The sequence below is a fragment of the Dromiciops gliroides genome, chromosome 3 (genome assembly GCF_019393635.1).
Source record: "Dromiciops gliroides isolate mDroGli1 chromosome 3, mDroGli1.pri, whole genome shotgun sequence".
NCBI lineage: Eukaryota > Metazoa > Chordata > Mammalia > Microbiotheria > Microbiotheriidae > Dromiciops > Dromiciops gliroides.
The window spans coordinates 73,247,727-73,268,678 of NC_057863.1; the positions used below are offsets into that span (position 1 = coordinate 73,247,727).

The window sequence follows — 20,952 nt, forward strand, 5'->3', positions numbered from 1 at the left end:
AACAAGCCTCTGGAGTCAGAGGTAGTTGGGTTCAAATTCTGCCTCTATTTCCAAATCACCAATAAATGAAAACAAATTAAGAAACCCTGAGGTTCCGCCTCCTATTCAGATTGGCAAATATGACCAAAAAAAGAAAATGACAGTTTTTAGAGGGGCTATGGGAAAACAGGAACACCAATGCACTGTTGGCTAGCAATTTAGAACTGGAATCGGAAAGCAATTTGGAACTAGGTCCAAAAAGCCAACAAATAGCACATACCTTTTAACCAAGCTATATTACTATAAGGCCTGTACACCAAAGAGATCAAAGAAAGAGGTAAAACAGCTATATATACAAAATATTTATGGCAGCTCTTTTTGGTAGAGCAAAAATTGGAAACAAAAGGGTGCCCATTGACAGGGGAATAGGTAAGCAAATTGTTGTGTATACAGGTATTGTGCCATAAAGAAGGACCTTGAAGAAACATGAGAAGATGTGAATGAACTGATAAATGAATAAGGTAACATTAACAACATAAGAAAAATCACTTCGAAATACTTGAGGACTCTGATCAATGCAATAACCACTCATGAATCCAGAGGACTGATAATGACGAAGCATGCTATCCACCTCTTGATCAAGAACTGTTGTACTCAAGACACAGAATAAGATATTTTGGACACAACCAATGTAGAAATTTGTTTTGTTTGACTATGCTTGTTTGTTACAAATATTTTGTTTTTCTTATTCTTTTTAAATGGGGGTTGGTAGTTAGTGGGAGGGGGAGGGAAGAGGGATAAGGTGGAGAAAAAAGGAAAAGAAAAAAAGGTGGTTAAGGCATCTCTTTTAAATGCAGAAAAGAAAACAAAAGGAAGGGCAAAAAGTCACAAATAGCAGGTCAGCTTTGAAAGTTATAGGTTAGGGGGGCAGCTAGGTGGTGCAGTGGATAGAGCACCAGCCTTGGATTCAGGAGGACCTAAGTTTAAATCTGACCTCAGACACTTGACACTTACTAGCTATGTGACTCTGGGCAAGTCACTTAACCCTCATTGCCCCGCAAAAAAAAAAAGAAAGAAAGAAAGAAAGAAAGAAAGAAAGAAAGAAAGAAAGAAAGAAAGAAAATTATAGGTTAGAAGTATTACATGCTAAAAAAGAAAAGCAAATGGGAAGCTAGGTGGTGCAGTGGATAGAGCACTGGCCCTGGAGTCAGGAGGACCTGAGTTCAAATCTGGCCTCAGACACTTAACACTTACTAGCTGTGTGACCCTGGGCAAGTCAACCCCAATTGCCTCACACACACACACACACACACACACACAAAAGCAAACTATACATAAGAGATATCTAGTTTTGTATACATTTTTCTTTCCTTCCTTTCTTTCATTTTTCTCCTTCCTTCCTTCTTTCTTTTCTTCCTCCTTTCCTTACAACTTCCTTCCTTTTTTCCTTTATTTCTCTTCTACAATGCATGTAGATATGCACATTTTGTTTGATGTTATGTTCAGAATAAAAATAAATTTAACAAATCTTACTTCTAACATTTACTACCAGTGTGACTTTAGGTAAGCCAAAGAAACTTTCTGGTTTCAGTTTCCTCACTTGTAAAATGAGGGAATCAGACTGGAGGTCCTCTGAGGACAGCTGTAGAATGTTGATCTTGGCTCTTTGCAGCAAGCCTCCAACTTGCACCAGTTACTCCTGATTTTGCCCTCTGGGGCTTAGCAGAACAAACAAATCTAAATCCTCTTTCATACTTTCTTGTGACATTAGTTTAATGTTTGCAGACAGCTGATGTTCCCCCCCCCCCTTTTTTTTTTTTTTTTTTTTTGGTGAGGCAGTTGGGGTTAAGTGACTTGCCCAGGGTCACACGGCTAGTAAGTGTTAAGTGTCTGAGGCCGGATTTGAACTCAGGTTCTCCTGAATCCAGGGCAGGTGCTCTATCTATTGCACCACCTAGCTACCTCTCCCCTCTAAGTCTTGACTAAGCATCTACCCATTTTGCCAGTCACTCAGTCCTCACAGGACATGATGATACAAGGAACTTTGCTACTGTAGTAACCTTCTTCCTGACACTCTCCATTTTATTGATGTCCTTCCTAAGATGTGGTGCTGAAAAATGAACACAATTCTTCGAAAGTGCTCTGACCAGGATAAAATATAGGGAGAATGGTCAAGGCAGCCAGGGGATATAGTAGAGTGATGGGTTTGGAATCAGGAAGACCTGAGTTTAAATCTGACCTCAGACACTTATTAGCTGTGTGACCCTGGGTAAGTCACTTAACTATTGTCTGCCTCAGTTTCCCCAGCTGTAAAAATATGCTTATTTTATTACAATTTTTTTTGAGGCAATTGGGGTTAAGTGACTTACCCAGGATCACACAGCTAGTGTCAAGTGTTTGAGGCTGGATTTAAACTCAGGTCCTTCTGAATCCAGGGCCAGTGCTTTATCTACTGCACCACCTAGCTGCCCCCGAGAAGCACATCTTTTAAAAAAAAAATCTTTGTAAGTCCTATAGTACCTAGCAAAGTCCATTGTTATCTGCTAGGTGCTTCAGAGATGTTTGCTGAATGCATAAATGAGTGAATGAGAGAATTTCAATGAACATTTATTTACTGTCTACTATATACAAAGAATTATGTTAAATCTTAGTAACCGTAAGCAGCTAGGTGGTGCCATAGTGGATAGAGTGCCAGGCCTGGAGTCAGGAAGACTCACCTTCCTGAGTTCAAATCCAGCCTCAGATACTTCCTAGCTGTGTGACCCTGGGCAAGTCACTTAACCCTGTTAGCCTTAGTTTCCTCATCTGTAAAATGAGCTGGAGAAGGAAATGGCAAAACACTCCATTGTCTTTGCTAAGAAAACCCCAAATGGAGTAAAGGAAGAGTCAGACAAGACTGAAATGACTGAAGAACAACATAATCCAAAGAAAACAAATGACACAATTTCGGTCTTCAAGGAACCTACAATCTACTTGGGTCATACAATGTATACACAGATACATAGTTAATCCAAGGAAAACTAGGGAGGGAAAGTGCTCTGATCATTTTGTTTTGGTTTTGGTGAGGCAATTGGGGTTAAGTGACTTGCCCAGGGTCACACGGCTAGTAAGTGTCAAGTGTCTGAGGCCAGATTTGAACTCAGGTCCTCCTGACTCCAGGGCTGGTGCTCTATCCACTGTGTCAGCTAGCTGCCCTGAGTGCTCTAATCACTTGAAGGAATCAAGAGTGATGTGACAAAGGAAATGACACATGTTGTGTTTTTTTTTTAATTAATAAAGTATTTTATTTTTTTCCCGTTACATGTAAAGATAGTTCTCAACCTTTGTTTATACAAGCTTTACAATTTCAGATTTTTCTCCCTCCCTCCCCTCCCTCCCCCCTCCCCTAGACAGCAGGTAATCTGATATAGGTTATTTATATATATATATATACACACACACACACACACACACACACACATAATAACATTAATCCTATTTCTGCATTAGTCATGTTATAAGAGAAAAAAAATCAGAGCAATGATGGAAAACCTCAAAATAGAAAAAAAAACCAACAGCATCAAAAACAAAAGAAATAGTATGGTTCATTTAGCATCTATACTCCGCAGTTCTTTTTTTTTTTTTTCCCCCTGGATTTGGAGATCCTCTTCCATCACAAGTTCCCTGGAACTCTTCTGTACCATTGCATTGGTGAGAAGAATATAGTCCATCACAGTAGATCAACACTCAATGTTGATGTTACTGTGTACAATGTTCTTCTGGTTCTGCTCATCTCACTCATCATCAGCCCACCCAAGACCCTCCAGGTTTCTCTGAACTCCTCCAGCTCATCGTTTCTTATAGCACAATAGTATTCCATTGTATTCCCCATACCACAACTTGTCCAGCCATTCCCCAATTGATGGGCACCCCCTCAACTTCCAATTCTTTGCCACCACGTAAAGAGCAGCTATAAATATTTTTGTACATGTGGGTCCCTTTCCCCCTTCCATGATCTCTTTGGGAAAAAGACCCAAAAGTGGTATTGCTGGGTCAAAGGGTATGCACAGCTTTATCGCCCTTTGGGCATAATTCCAAATTGCTCTCCAGAATGGTTGGATCAGTTCACAGCTCCACCAACAATGGATTAGTGTTCCAATTTTCCCATGGCTTCTCCAACATTTATTATTTTCCTTTTTTGTCATTTTAGCCAATCTGATAGGTGTCAGGTGGTACCTCAGAGTTGTTTTAATTTGCATCTCTCTAATCATTAGAGATTTAGAGCATTTTTTCATATGGAAATAGATAGCTTTGGTTTCTTCATCAGAAAACTACCTGTTCATATCCTTTGACCATTTCTCAATTGGGGAATAACTTGGGTTCTTATAAATTTGATTTAGTTCCCTATATATTTTAGAGATGAGGCCTTTATCAGAAGTACTGGCCTCAAAAATTGTTTCCCAGCTTTCTGCCTCCCTTCTAATTTTGGATGCATTGCTTCTGTTTGTACAAAAATTTTTTAATTTAATGTAATCAAAATCATCTACTTTGCATTTTATAATATACTCTATCTCTTGTTTAGTCAAAAACTGTTTTCCTTTCCAAAGATCTGATAGGTAGACTATTCCTTTCTCTCCTAATTTACCTATGGTATCATCTCTTATGTCTAAATTGTGTATCCATTTTGACCTTATTTTAGTATAAGGTGTCAGATGTTGGTCTATGCCTAATTTCTGCCATACTATCTTCCAGTTTTCCCAACAGTTTTTGTAAAATACTGAGTTCCTATCCCAGAAGCTGGAGTCTTTGGGTTTATCAAACACTACATTACTAGTGTCATTTATTACTGCATTTCCTGAGCCTAGCCTATTCCATTGATCTACCACTCTATTTTTTAGCCAGTACCAAATAGTTTTGATGACTGCCGCTTTATAGTAGAGCTCCAGGTTTGGTACCGCTAACCCACCTTCCTATGAATTTTTTTTCATTATTTCCCTGGATATTCTTGATTTTTTGTTTTTCCAGATGAATTTTGTTATTATTTTTTCTAGCTCTATAAAATAATTTTTAGGTAGTCTGATTGGTATGGCACTGAATAAGTAAATTAATTTAGGCAGTATTGTCATTTTTACTATATTAGCTCTGCCTATCCATGAGCAATTGATATCTTTCCAATTATTTAGATCTGATTTGATTTGTGTGAAGAGTGTTTGGTAGTTGCGTTCATAGAGTTCCTGGGTTATGACACATGTTGTTTGTCCTTTATTCTCAAAGAGGACCATGACATTGGGATAATGTCATGACTTGCAGTGGATTGGATTTAAGTGAGGGAGAGCTGTGCAAAGTCCCCAACCTCATTCTCTCCTCCAGAGCCATCTGGGTCCACCAGCAAGATATACATCAGGACGACTGGAGATGGCTCTGGATATTTAAGGCAATTGGGGTTGTGACTTGCCCAGGGTCACACAGTTAGTAAGTATCTGAGGTAAGATTTGAACTCAGGTCCTCCTGACTTCAGGACCAATGCTCTATCCACCCAGCTGCCCCAAGTAGCACATAACCTCTTCCTTATAGGAAGATAAAGATTGTGAGAGGTTATTAGAAGTAAAAGACAGTGTTTCTGATTCTCAGAATCAATGGGAGTCTAGTTCCAGGAGTGTGTAGGTAAATGTTTAACAATGAGCTCGGTGGGGTGGGGGTGGGGGGATATGTGCATGACATACTTTTAAGTTTAATCTATATTATTAACATTTCCTATGATCATTTTCTTAAGTCTAGACCATCGATAAAGTAATACATCAAGCCTTGTTTTGTAATATTTGACAATTTCTGAGGTGTAAATGCTCACATTAAAAATTTAACATTTGGATCTAGCGTACTCCAATTTGGATGCAATATAGAGTACATGAATATGAAACTAGTCTGAAAAAAATGAGTTTGGAGGCAGATTGTGGAGGGCCCTAAATGCCAGGCTAGAGAGTTTATTTTTATCTTAGAAGCATTTGAAAAGCATGTCTACTCACCTGGCTTTCCTTATATTTATGATGCACAGATCAATGCCTCAAAGCTAAGGCATGCCAGGCAGCTGGAGCAAGACTAAAAAGCGGGATGGATCCCACCTGCATTTGTTTTTAAAGGACAGTAATAGGCTGGCTTTCAGCTCCATAGTGAGACCTTGAAGAGAGCTGAGGGCAGCATTTATTACAAGCATATACATTGAAATGCAAGACATTAGAAAACCTCTAGTTAAGCTGGCTCAATTGGTCTCTCCTATTTTTCCTTTACCATAGCACCAGAGAACTTTGGGAATTATTTACAGGCAGTTCAAGTACAAATGGACTCTTCAGCTTTTTTTTTTTTCCCCTTTCCAGAAGGCTCCCAAGCAAGGTACCCTCCAGGTGTCTCCCAAATGGTACATTGATTGACTTGGTTCAGAAAAGAAATTAGAGATGCAAATGTGTCTGAGAGAATCATTCTCCAAATCACAACATCCTCTTCGCTGGGTTGTTTGAATGAATGCTAAAAAGAACATTAAAAAACTTCTTGCAGAGACCTTTGCCAAGGGATGATTCCACCTTGTCTCCTCCCACTCCCTAAAAAGTATCTCCTTGGCCTTTGATATTAATTAAATTCCATCACACGTGTAATTTACATATATTTTCTGGGTGGCTTTCTGACAACCAGCATCAGATCTCATCCTTGGAATTGCTAATATCTGGAGTTGTATCATGAGCCCTCATAGATGTTGTCAGGACCTTGTAATAGACGGCAGGAAACTGGAAAATGATAATAAGAACAATACAATGATGTAGCACTTCCAACTTCTCAAAGCGCTTTCATTTGTGGGGACAACTGATAGCATCATTTTCTCCTGAGCAAAGAGCCAGTTCTACCTTATTAATGGAACCGCAGGAGTGACTACACAACACTCCTATGCAACCTGAAAAACAAAATAGAAAAAGAAACCAACTACAATCCAAACATGGAATGTTTTCTTTATTTCTTCAAGTGTTAAAAAGTGAAAATATTTGTGGTTATTCAGTATTTTAGGCCAGTGACTTATCAAGTATATTGCTCATATTCCAGCTATGAGTATGTGTTTCTCTCTCTCTCCCTCTCTCCCTCTCTCCCTCCCTCTCTCTCTCTCCCTCCCTCTCCCTCTCCCTCTGGCATTCATATAGTGCTCTAAGGGTTCACAAAGTTATTTGAAGGTTAATTCGTTTTATCCTTACAACAATCCTGGGAAGTAGGTGTTATTAGTTTCTCCACTTAACAGATGAGGAAAATGAGGCACAAAGAGATCATATAACTTACCCAGGCTCTGGGTGACTTTAGCAAGCTTCTGAGACTCGATTTGAACTCAAGTCCTCCTGACTCCAAGTCTTATCCATTGTACCATCCATCTATCCCTAATGGTTATGGAGAATGTCTTTCATGCCTACCCCTCCTGTCTGGTTTGAACCTCCAATTTTGGCCATCTAATTCTAAATAAGGATGAGCTTGACTGAGATTTTTCTTTCTCCTCTGCATCTCTAACTCAATCACTTTTTTCAGCTCATGTCTCGAGTCCCTTAAGTTCTAGCCCATCTGAGTTGAATGCTGTTGTTGCTTAGTTTTGTCTGACTCTTTATGACCCTGTGGACCATACTGTCCACGGGATTTTCTTGACAAAGATACTGGAGTGGTTTGCCATTTCCTTCTCCAGAGTTGAATGCTAGTTTGTTTAATAAACAATGATTGTTTCTTGTGTACATGGAACTTTGCTATAGACTCTGGGAGAGAGAGAGAGAATTTAGGTAAAGCATAATCTTTGGTATTACGGAAGTTAAATCCAGCAAGGGAAAGAGACAAAAGCACAGATAACCACAATATTTGGCGCTAAGTAACTGCCTTAGAGAAATACAAAATATGAGTTCTGAGGCAGATGGTTATCAGCCAAGGATGTTGGGGTGTCTTCTTGGAGAGAGGGAGGATGTGTTGGGCTAAAAAGGATGGGGAGGAATTGGGGTGGGAGGAAGAGAAGGTGTTTTAAGCTCAGGGAGGTATGTTAGTAAAGGTGTGTGGAGATAGAAATGTTTAGTGTGTCTGGGATTAAGAAAGATCCAGTTTGAATGAACCATCGAGTGCCTGAAGGGGAATAATGTGACTTATGGCCGGAGAGATAGGCTGCCTGAGTTCATAGAAGCTTGAGTCCAAGTTCCTGGTCTGCAGAAGTTGCAGGTTGGCAAGGCTGATTTCACCAGACCTTCTTGAATCTCCTTCCAAACCTAATTTCTAGGTTTAGGCCTCTGGGTTTGCAGAAGGAACTTTTTTTTAGTCAAGATCTTTGAGACTCCACCTACGACCTTCAGATTGTCCTTTCAGTGAATTGTCTCACCATCCTTGAAGGAGTTTGGATGATTTCATGTCCCTTTTCATTCCTGTGTTTATCCCTGGGTTCCTTGATAAGAAAGGATCTTCTCTCTCTTTGGCTCCCAAAGATTCTTTTTTTCTGGACTTCACTGACCTTGTAATAGTTTTGTTAACCCTTCTAGGGGGTGTTGACTTTGGTTTGGGGAATCCTAACGCATTCTTGACCTCTTTCCCTTTGTTATTGTCAGTTTATCTGAAGAAAATTTACTAGATGCTTCTTTTGGCAGGTTCTACTTTGAAAATAAAGCTTAATTTCTTCACTTGCTCTAGTCTACAACCTAGGTCCACTTAGATGTCCTAGAGGATATGGTTCTGATTTTCATTTGACTTCATTATTACTTTTTTTGAGCATGGGTTCCCCATATGTGCTCTCTGCAATGAATCCCCAGAAAATTTGGAAGTTAGATTTTTTTTTTTTGGTGGGGCAATGAGAGTTAAGTGACTTGCCCAGGGTCACACAGCTAGTAAGTGTCAAGAGTCTGAGGCTGGATTTGGACTCAGCTCCTCCTGAATCCAGGGCCAGCGCTCTATCCATTGTGCCACCTAACTGCCCAGGGCACCAGAAAATCAAACTTTTCTTCCTCTTCAAATCCCCCACCCACTTTTAGACTTCTTATTTAATTACTGTTTTCAGAATGCCTCTATTTCCAAGCACATTGGCAGCACTGAGATGGTAAATAAATCTTGAACTCAGTGAATGATCATGGTTTAGCTCCACCCATTTCTCTTAAGGTTGCTTGAATAACTCATTCCTCTGATGTCCTCCTCAGCAAAGGTAATAGATTTTCTCAAGTCCCATTCATTACAGTTTTATAATATGAAAGTACAGATACGATCATCAATACCACACTATTCCTCCTTTTTCCCAAGTTAGGTCAAGTAAGAAGGTAATACATTCTTCCTGAATCTCCTCCTTAAACCAAAAAAAGGTATTCCTTCAATGCTGTACACATCCTGGCTCAGGTTATAGAACCAAATTCAGTAAAATGTAGTTTTAGATGAATTCTGATGTTGGAAAATGATGTATTTTCACTTGAACTGTCATTTCCCCAACACTGCTGCCAGTTTGTTAGAGATACTTGATATGTTCGAACGTTTTCCTTCCTACCCAATTCATAAAGGTAACCAGTCTAAGTATACCCATTGAATTCCAAAAATTCCTCAAAGATACAAACTACTAAACTTTGCCTAATGATATAAGTTGTGATGACTGCCTACATATCTCATTTTAGGATTCTGGCACAAGTGGCAATAGTAGTTTCCTTCTTTCTCTCTCTCTCTCCCTCAGTGCTTCCTGAGGAGGAGCAGCTCCTTCTTTGCCGGCGCCATGCCTGCTTGTAAAGCCCAAAATCATCAAGAAGAGAACCAAGAAGTTCATCTGCCACCAGTCAGACCGATATGTCAAAAATCAAGAGAAATTGGTGTAAACCAAGAGGCATTGACAACAGAGTGTGAAGACGATTCAAGGGCCAGATATTGATGCCCAGTATTGGTTATGGAAGCAATAAGAAGACAAAACATGTGTCACCTAGTGGATTCAGGAAATTTTTGGTGCACAATGTCAAAGAGCTAGAAGTGCTGCTGATGTGCAACAAATCTTACTGTGCTGAGATTGCTCATAATGTTTCCTTGAAGAATGGGAAAGTCATAGTTGAGAGAGCAGCTCAGCTAGCCATCAAGATCACCAATCCAAACGCTAGACTGAGGAGTGAAGAAAATGTGTAAAAATTTACACATTTTTATTTGTGTTAAATAAACCACCAATGACTAAAGCAAAACAAACAAAAAGTTCCCCAACCAAATGGCAATAGTGAGGGAGAAAAGGTAGGTTCACCTGTGGTACAATACCTGTGGGGAAGATACCTACCCCAGGACATCAGAAGGTTTCTAAACTCATAAAGGGTAAGGAAGTGCCCTGCACCCCCAAAAGAGGCTACTGCTGCTGGTATAGGAATGGGGCAGGCAGAGAGGAAGCACCCCATGGATAATATGATTGCCTATTCACTGCCTTGCTCTGGTTACAGCTCTTGTCTATGCCATTCTCTAAAATAAGGGTGGTTGTGGGCAAAGGTTGAGAGATGACCTGGTATTTGATTTTCCCAATAATTGATCCTGGTAATTGGAAGTATAGCAAAAGGAATATCAAAGAGCATAGAAATATGTATGTACATATTGGGAGGGGATGGTCATTGTCCTCTAGCCTTTTCATTGGTTCATAGATTCAGAGCTTAGATAGATAACAGATTCATAGATCTTAGCATGTATGGCGTGTTCAGGGAGTATTTGGTGTTTGCTGAGCCCTTTTCAGAGCTGCTCATCCACCTTTGGCATCCACCCGTCCCCCACCTCTCACTTGTGGCTCCAAGAAGCTGTAGCCTGTGCAGCAGCCACACCCCAGTAAAATTATCTTGACAGATAGGCTAAACCAGGTTTAGGGTAACCAACCAGCCTCAAACCTGTCAGTGAGTTAAGGGGATGCCTACCCCAAGCATATGAAGACTTCCTCTGGTGGAATGGGAAGATGAGAACAATTTGTTCCATTGACCATGGCTAAAGCAGGTAGTGTGGAGTGCTCAGAGCTTGGTCATACATTGAAGATGCCAGGTCATCCACTGTGTCCTGGGCCATTGCCAGTTGTCCTGACTTTTGTCCTGCCACTGGATTTTGAAGACTGTGGAAGAGAGAGTGAGGCTTATGACTTTGTGCAGGTCTTCTTCACTTAAATCCAATTCACTAGAGAGTCAAGACATCACCCTGTAAAGTGATTGGTCCCTTTTGAAAACAAAGGACATGTCACAACAGATCTAGAGTTGGAAGGGGTCCCAGAGGCAATTTAGTATGACTCCTTCGTTTCATAGTTAAGGAAACCGAAGCCTAGAGAGTTTAAGTTGACTTGCCAAAAATTACATGGATAGTAAATGTCAAAGGTAGAACTGGAATCAAGGTCAGAAGGGCCAATGGTCTTTTGACTGTGCCTTACTGATACCACAATGCATAAATTGTATTATTTACCTCTACATATGAAATTAGTAAAGAAAGTTGAATATGGAATTCTACTCTAAGATACACCTCAATATTTGTATCTTGCATATGCCCATTGGGCAAAAAAATGAGCATTATTATTATTTTTTTTTTTTGCAGGGCAATGAGGGTTAAGTGACTTGCCCAGGGTCACACAGCTTTACTGTGTCAAGTGTCTGAGGCTGGATTTGAACTCAGGCCCTCCTGAATCCAGGGCCAGTGCTTTATCTATTTCGCCACCTAGCTGCCCCCTTGAGCATTATTTTTTTTAATTAATAAAGTATTTTATTTTTTTCCGTTACATGTAAAGATAGTTCTCAACTTTTGTTTATACAAGCTTTACAATTTCAGATTTTTCTCCCTCCCTCCCCTCCCTCCCCCTTCCCCTAGACAGCAGGTAATCTGATATAGGTTATATATATATATATATATATATATATATATATATATATACACACACACACATAATAACATTAATCCTATTTCTGCATTAGTCATGTTATAAGAGAAAAATCAGAGCAATGATGAAAAACCTCAAAATAGAAAAAAACAACAGCATCAAAAACAAAAGAAATAGTATGGTTCAATCAGCATCTATACTCCGCAGTTCTTTTTTTTTTTTTTTCTTGGATTTGGAGATCCTCTTCCATCACGAGTTCCCTGGAACTCTTCTGTACCATTGTATTGGTGAGAAGAATATAGTCCATCACAGTAGGTCAACACTCAATGTTGATGATACTGTGTACAATGTCCTTCTGGTTCTGTTGAACATTATTTTTTACATGTGCTCATTAATCCTCACAAAAATTTTGGCTAGCTGGAAAGCAGCTAGTAGGTCAGCTGACTCCTAGGAAGGAGAGCCACAGCAAATCTGGACAGCAGACTAAAACCCAGAAATACCATCTTGCCAACAAAGGTCCATATAGTCAAAATGATGGTTTTCCCAGTAGCAATGCAGGGCTGTGAGAGTTGGACTATAAGGAAAGCTAAGCACTGCAGAACTGATACTTTTGAATTGTGGTGCTAGAGAAGACTTTTGGGGGTCCCTTGGACAGCAAGGAGATCAAGTCAGTCAATACAAACTACAGAGAAATTAATTCAGACTATTCATTGGAAGGATGATTACTGAAGCTGAAGTTTAAGTACCATGGCCACATAATGAGGAGACAAGACTCATTGGAAAAGACCTTGGGAGAGGTAGGGAAAGATTGAAGGCAAAAGGAGAAGGGGATAGCAGAGGGGGAGATGAATGGATAGGGTCACTGAAACAATGAACATGAATTTGCGCAGACTTTGGGAGATAGTGGAAGATAAAAGGACCTATAGTATACTATGGTCCGTGCATGGAGTCATGAAGAGTCAAATGTGACTGAACACATGAAGAATAATAACAGATTAATTTACTAGACTAAGTTCTTTGAGGATAATGATTGTCATTCGTTCTTATTTCCCTAAGGGCCCCAAGCACAGTGCCTTAGAGGAGCTTGGTAAGTTATGGAATATTGGAAAGGGCTTGGTAGGCAGGAATAGCTGAGTATGAATCCTGCCTCAGATACTTACTAATTGTCTTAATGGGTTAGCCACTTAATGTTTCTTAGTCTCAGTTTCTCAGTTTGCATAATAGAGATAGTAATAACATCTACCTCAGAGAGTTATTGTGAGGACTAAATGTGTGTAAAACACTTTACAAATAGTAAAGTAGCTTTTTGTTTTGTTTTGTTTTAGTGAGGCAATTGGGGTTAAGTGACTTGCCCAGGGTCACACAGCTAGTAAGTGTTAAGTGTCTGAGGCCGGATTTGAACTCAGGTACTCCTGACTCCAGGGCCGGTGCTCTATCCACTGCGCCACCTAGCTGCCCCACAAATACTAAAGTATCTTTTAAATGTTCTTTACTATTATTATTACAGCAGTAGTAATAATAAACATGTTATTTTTATCATCATCATTATTGTAGTAGTAGTACAATAATAATAAATAATAAACAATTTTAATAAATAATAATAAATGTTGGCTAGAGGAATGAGTGAAATAATTCTCTTCCCTTTGTCAGTGGAATAATGAAACTTCAGAGAACTCATCTTGCTCAAGGCCAGAGGGCATCAACTGAGCAACCAAGAAGAGATATCTGTGATGCTAACTCCCTGTGTACATACACTGCTGTTTCTGCCAAACTATGGGAAGGAGTTCTGAAATAATCTACCTCAGGTAAATATAAATGTCTCCCTTGAGAAGCAGATTCAGAAATGTGCTCCATAGAAATATTAATAGATTTATGTTTAAATGATCTTCTAGACGTTTCAGGGCAATCTTTCTCCCCTCCTACAGTGGGAAGCACATATCTCCTTGCTTATAAGCATGTATAGCACATTTGGTTGGATTATTCACCCAGGGAATTATTTTTAAAGACAGACATTAATTAAAATACTCAATCACAAAGAGTATTATATTTATTAATCAAATAAATAAAAATATTAAAACAATTAATCTACATATTTTTAATTAACTAAATTTGCTTAAATAACATAAGCCTTAGAAAATAACATAAGCCTTAAAAATGAGACGCAAGATTCCAAAATGTTTTTTGACACATTCTATTGTGCCTCGGTGCACCTGGTTTATCCGGTATGTAAACCCATGTCCTTCCTGCATTTTATAAATATCATAACTGAAATTCACAGTTGTTCCCCCCACCTTTCTGAAAAATTGAGGTGCTCAGAGGTCTTTAGCAAAGGGAAGCTAAAATGATTACTATTATTCCCTAAGAGGATTAAATAGGGGAGAGAGTAGCATTAGCACCAAATGAAATATGGTGGGAAAACTAGGTTAGGCTTTTTAGCCACCTGTACCTTCTCCTTTGAGAGGAACTCTGAGATCTGCTAATGCATTCAGACAATGATCACAGATTATCACTGTGTTTCTACTCCTAACTGAGATCAAGGACAGATTGCTTTCTCAGTTGTAACCCTCAGACTGTATAGAAATTGATATCCTTGGAAGATATCCTTGAAAGAGAGACTTTGCATGGCCATAGATAGTTTTGTCCATACATTATACATTTTAAAATGTAAGCTTACAAATATATAACTCCCAAACCAACCAACCAACCAAACAAACAAACCAAATGTAACAACCAAAATGTAAGCTTACAAATATATAACTCCCTAGACTCAGGGGGAATACTATAGCTCTCTGCAAATACTTGAAGGATTGATCGAGCAAGAGGGAATAGATTTGTCTGGCTTGGCAACACTAGAAGGAATGTGTGGAGTTGCAAGGGAAAATTCTGAGTCTTGAAATAAAAACTTGTTAATCATTAGAAACAATCACAAAGTGGAATGACCTGCCTGGGAGAGATAATGAGTTCTCCTTTATCAGAGATGTTCGAGCAAAGCCTGAATGACTACTTGCCAGGAAATTTGGAGAAGGGACTCTTGTTCCAATGTAGGTTTGTCTAGACAGTCTCTGGAATTCCTGTCAACTGTGGAATTTTCTGTGATTCAATCAGCTGGCAGCTGGTGATGGGGGGTGGGGTGGAACTCAAATCATTTGAATCTGTTGTCCTTCCTCAAGCCCAAAGGAGAAGTTTTACATAAAAGTGGTATTGATTTGGAGAAGACTAGAAGGAACCTCAAGAGACCTGATCTTCCTTCCCTTCAGTCAGGAATGTTTAAATCATCCATGTTAGATGAATGTCCAGTCCCTTCAAGAATATCTCCAACCACCAGTCTTCTGATGTTTCACTCTTTGAAGGAAGTGACAGAAGCAAGCTATTACAAATCACTCCCCAATATTGCTGTGAAGATTACCTGTAAAAGAAAAGAAAAGAAAAGACTCTTTCCATTCCAAATCTAGGCTGTAGACATTGTCTTCTGGCAGCCATCTTGCCTTGGGGCTGCTGCTTTTGTTGAATGAGAATGTTTAGCTTGGAGGGGATAAGTCTGTGGTCAGTCCAGCACTCTGCCTCACATCACCTTCATCACTCTCATATCCTGTTTGCCTCTTCTCCTTACAATGAAATAATCTATTATTGCCAATGTTTGCTGTGAGGGTCTATCCACAAAGTTTTATTGCATTTAGGTAAACTGAAGACAGTGTTGGTGTTGAGAAGGTCATGAGATACACAATCTTCAGTAGCAAGTGACCTGATACTGTTTCTGACTCTATTTCTCTCAAGAACTCCCTTCCATGTCTGAAAATCTGTGCCTAGCCTGGCATTAATGTCACTTGGAATTATAAACTTGTCCTCTTTTGGCACACTGATGACAGGGATCTCTAAGTCTTCATAAAATTTTTCCATGACTCCATCAGAGTTTGTAATGGTAAACAGTAAGTACTTAAGAAATGCTTATGTATTGATTGACTTAACAAACATTTTTCATACTCTAAAATGTTTAGCAGAGCTGTTACAATCAATTAGGGGTGGCCTAGAGACAATCCAATTGTGAGTGCAGTTGTTCTGAAAGGAATGTGCAGTTCCCCAACAGAGACCCTACCTTTGTGCCATTGGGAGTGGGATTTGAAAGAATGTTAACTCAGCAATGTCGTCCTGGTGGTGGAATCTGCAGGACCATGAGATGAAGCAGAGGGCTGGTGGTGGTCACCTAGGGAAGAAGCATTGGATAGGAAGTATGTTCCCTAGATATCAGTGGCCCTTAGAGATGGGTCAGTACCATGGAGTGAAGTCCTATTTATGCCATGCTAGTTAGGGTTCTGTTGCCAGCTATTGGGAGATATGAGTTTTCTGCCCTCAGCTACCTCATTGTGGAGCATTCAAGGAGGAATAAAGTATACACCCCAAAGAATTAGAAAGTATTTTGCTTCTATCCACAGGGCTACTGGGAATCAGCTCCACCCAGTAGAGCACATTGTTAAATTTTCAGGGTGAGTATTATATCTCAGAAATTGGCAAAAGCTACGAATCAGGGCTTGATTTATTGTTTATTGTTTGTCTTGAGAAAGTAGTTTGAAATAATTTTTCAAGCCACTAGGGAGGCATGAAAATATGTCCAGTAACCCCCCAAATGTTTGTGGGTATTGGGGCTTAGCTTCCAAAAATTAGAACATTAGGGGGAGGTCACCCTACAGCAATTATGGGAGTGACAGGGGGAAAAAGACTTGGGTATTATCCAAGATATCTTGCCCAACCTTCTGTGCCAGGCTTTGCAGGTGAAAATCTCTGAAGAGACCCTTCATTTTACTGTTCATTTAATGAAAGTATTTGAAGCTCTTTGGATCCTGTGATGAGCCCAAGTTACCTTTCGGTTTACAATATTTATACAAATACAATATTACAATATATATATAATATAATGATGTAGTAGTTCTTAGTTCCAGGTAGAAGCATCATATTCTCTTGTAGCCAGAATGAAAGCTTGTAGAAAGTGTAAGTTTCTTAAAAATTAAGGTAAGAGGTATTCATTTGAGGTCTCTGTGACATTTGAATGCTTAAATATTTGGGGCTCTTGAGACCAAGATCCTATAGCTGAAGGGGAGGAAAGGGGCCATCTAGAACACCTTTCTCATTTAAATTCCCCCAAAGAATTTCAATGACTTACCCAAGGTCACACAGTTAAAAAGTATCAGAAGGAGTCTTTGAACTCAAGTCTTCTGACTTTAGAGCTGGTATTCTTTCTACTGTACCCTGCTAATGATGCTTTTTAGCACTCAGTGATGAAATCATTAAGGATACCTTCCAAGAAGAAGATCCTTTCCTTTGCCCCTGACCATTTTCTTTTTTCTTTTCTCTTTCCTTCTTTCTTTCCTTCTTTCTTTCTTTCTTTCTTTCTTTCTTTCTTTCTTTCTTTCTTTCTTTCTTTCTTTCTTTCTTTCTTTCTTTCTTTCTTTCTTTCTTTCTTTCTTTCTTTCTTTCTTTCGCGGGGCGAGGGTTAAGTGACTTTCCCAGAGTCATACAGCTAGTAAGTGTCAAGTGTCTGAGGCCGGATTTTAACTCAGGTCCTCCTAAATCCAGGGCCAGTGCTTTATCCACTGCACCACCTAGCTGCCCCCCCCCCCCCCCCCCCCCCGCCCAGTCCCTAGCTCTTTTCACCAGCAGTACTTAAGGGACTAAGACATTTTCTTTTTTTTTTTTTTTCTTCCTGACCTTGACCCTGGGACCTCAATCTTCACCTTATCACCTACTGCATGCATTCTCCATAACGAGTCATGGAAATCATAAGAAGCTCAACTAACCATTTGTTTAGTCTGTGACATCTGCTTCGGAGTGGTGTGAAGGACCTCCCAATACAACAATGGAGGTAAAGGAAAGGCATTGTAGTGAACTGGGCAAAATGCTAAATTGAAGACCTGGGTTCTAGTCTTGTCTGTCAGCTAGCTGCTGGATGAACTCTATCTTGAGGATGAGGAAATTGGGCTAGATCACTGATGTGAAATTCAAATAGAAACAGGGCCACTCACTAAACCACACTGAGGGATCTCCGTGGCAATAGATTGACATGGAAAACCACAAATTTGCATTATCTAGGCTTTATTGTATTTTTATTAATTTTGCTAACTATTTCCCACATATGATGTAATCTAGTTTGGATTGTATTCAGAAGGGTTGCTAGTATTTGACACCTCTGGGCTAGTTGATCTTCAAAGCTTTAAAGGTCTGTAATTTTAAGTAGCCAATTTATCTGCACAGAGCCCTACTTGGGATAGTTTAGTACACAAGTCTAACTTCTTTGTCGAACCTTTCTCATAGCCAGGTAAGCTATTTTCTTCAACAGAATCAACAAATCACTCAATGAATATTAATTATACCATTATGAATATAAGATCCTTTCTGATTCAATTCCAGATGCAACAACTGAATTAATAAATGTTTTGTCTTATTTTCTGGGTAAATTTATTCTTTTTTTTTTTTTTTTAGTGAGGCAATCAGGGTTAAGTGACTTTCCCAGGGTCACACAGCTAGTAAGTGTTAAGTGTCGGAGGTTGGATTTGAACTCAGGTACTCCTGAATGCAGGGCTGGTGCTCTATCCACTATGCCACCTAGCTGCCCCATAAATTTATTCTTCAACCCTCTGTGCTGCATTTATAACCATACTGTTTTAACTGGTAGAGATATTAGACAGTAATTTTCTAGATAAAACACACACTCATAAACATGTATATATCAACACATGTTAACAAAATTGCATGCATATGATGTATATATTACACATAATTACACATACCTTATATTATATAACATGCACCCAAGCAAGCATTATATATACTATTGTACATATATAACAAATGTGTATGATATTTGGGAGACATGTGATATACATGCATGTGTATATGCCCATATGCACATGTATAAAATGCACGATGCACACATGTTCATATATCACAGTGTATTTGTATGATATGTATAACACATTATAATACATGTGGTATAACACATTTCTGTGCAAATGTGTGCGCACACATGCATATGTGTATAGGTGTTCAATACATACACATGCGTATACACATGCATGTATACATAGGCACATGCATGTTTATAACCCAGATGTGTATGTTTTAGCCATATCTCTGATTTTTATTGTGATAGGGCACACCTGTTAAGAAAATGGTTTCTACTAATGTAATTGGTTTCCTTCTCTAAAACTTCTAGTCCTAGTTGTCTGGGGCACAGACAAGTTAAGTACATAATTTAGGGTAATACAGCCAAGATATGCTTGAGGCAAGATTTAAACCTAGGCCTTAAGCCATCTTGCTTCTTGTGACACATTTTTACATATTGTCTCTTATAGGAAATAATTCACCCACTTAAATACCATCATTAAGCCATCCTACATTTTGCTGGGTCATCTTATTTCCGTCTCAAATTATAGACTGACGTGTTGAATATGAATCATTGGAGAGAGTGTCCCAAAAGTTTTCATGCAGTTATAAGCTTCAGGGACACCCTGCATGACAGCACTGAACAGGGTTTTTGTCTGGTCTCATCCGTTCCCCCTTGCTCTTGTGATTCTGTAAGTTAACTTTGTGATTCATGCCATGAAAGTTTTCCCCCAGGAAATTCTAATAACTTGTTTACTGCTGACCAACTCGGGACTTTACCTTTTTATTTTCAGTTGTTCCCACTCATCCTCTGCTTTAGGGCCAACTAGAGGTGCACTTTTTTTCCCTTCCTCCTGGTATCAGAAAAGGGGCCAGAGACTAACCCAACTATTACTTGAAATGTGGCTATATTATGGGTGCATCAGGGTTCAAGCTGTCTTGCTCACTAAGAGTTGTTTCACACATATATAAATCACTTGGATGGCAATCCAATTAAACTGGAGGGGCAGGTAGAAGTAACTCCACCCCACCCCCCTGTCCCCCAAGCTCCTCCTCCATCTAGAGCAGCCTGCTCTATGGTCTAGCAGTGTGCAACCGGGATTACAGGTAAGTTTGACTGTAGGTGCGCTTCAATTTTTGCAATGCATGTTTTCCTAAAAGTTGTGCATAAATTACTTTTCATCCAGTAAATTGTTGATGTTGTTGTAGTTTTAATTTAAAGGGATCTTGTAGTAAATTTTTTTTTCTTCAAATCAAATAGCTGTTTTGTTCATTGAACTACTGTTTTTGGAAATTTTATTTCTATGAATCCAGAGTTTTGCAGGTCAAGCATAGTAGGGTGCAGCTTTAATCTATTCATAAATAGAAATTACCTCAGGGGAAGAAAAATCAAGTGAGGGGTCCAGATCACATTTTTTGGAGTAGCTTTTGTCTGAGATTATGCTTTTTCTTACTGCATAGGAATTCATAGGCCTGGTACATTTTTTCTCTCATGATGGGCCAATGATAGATTTAGTCAGTCAGTCAACTAGCATCACTTGACCCTGTTTACCTCAATTTCCTCATCTGTAAAATGAGCTGGAAAGGAAATGGCAAACAGCTCCAGGTATCTTTACCAAGAAAACTCCAGATGGGGTCACAAAGTCTGCCCTGACTGAAAAACGACCAAAGAACATGTTCTAAGTGCTAGGAATACAAAGAAATGCAAAACACCGTCCTCGTCCTCAATGAGTTCACAGTCGGAGGAGGGAGACAACATGCAAAAAATGATGTTCTAACAAAATATACAGAATAAATTGGAGATAACCAGTAAAATGAAGGCAGTAGCATTAAGGGGAGTGGGAAAGACTTGTAGAAGGTGAGGCTTTAGCTGAAACCTGAGGGAAGTCCATGGAGCCAGAAGCCAGAGATGTTCAAAGGAGGAAGGGGAGAGAGAGTTCCAGGCATGGGACACAGCAAGTGAAAATGCCGTCTTAACTGTCTAGTGCAAGGAATAACAAGGTTTCCATTGTCACTGCATAACAGAGTCCAAGGAATAAAGCTTAAGAAGACTGGAAAGGGGGGAAGGCACCAAGCTATGGAGGGCTTTAAAAGACATTAAGGATTTTATATTTGATTTAGATACAGCATTCATGGGGACCTTAGAGGCTATCTCGCCCTTTATTTTACAGATGAGGAGACTTGAGAGTGATGTACGAGATAAAAAGGGGTTAATAGAAAAACCTAAGATCCAAGCTCTAAATTGGTCCCCAGATTCACCTTATGACGTGTAAATTCCCAAAACACAC

The 20,952-nt window shown here is 39.4% G+C and overlaps 1 pseudogene; it reads left to right on the top strand.

Moving 5' to 3' along the window:
• LOC122747160 overlaps positions 1–10,095 on the top strand; it is an 82,766-nt pseudogene extending 72,671 nt beyond the window's left edge.
• The last annotated feature ends 10,857 nt before the right edge of the window (positions 10,096–20,952 follow it).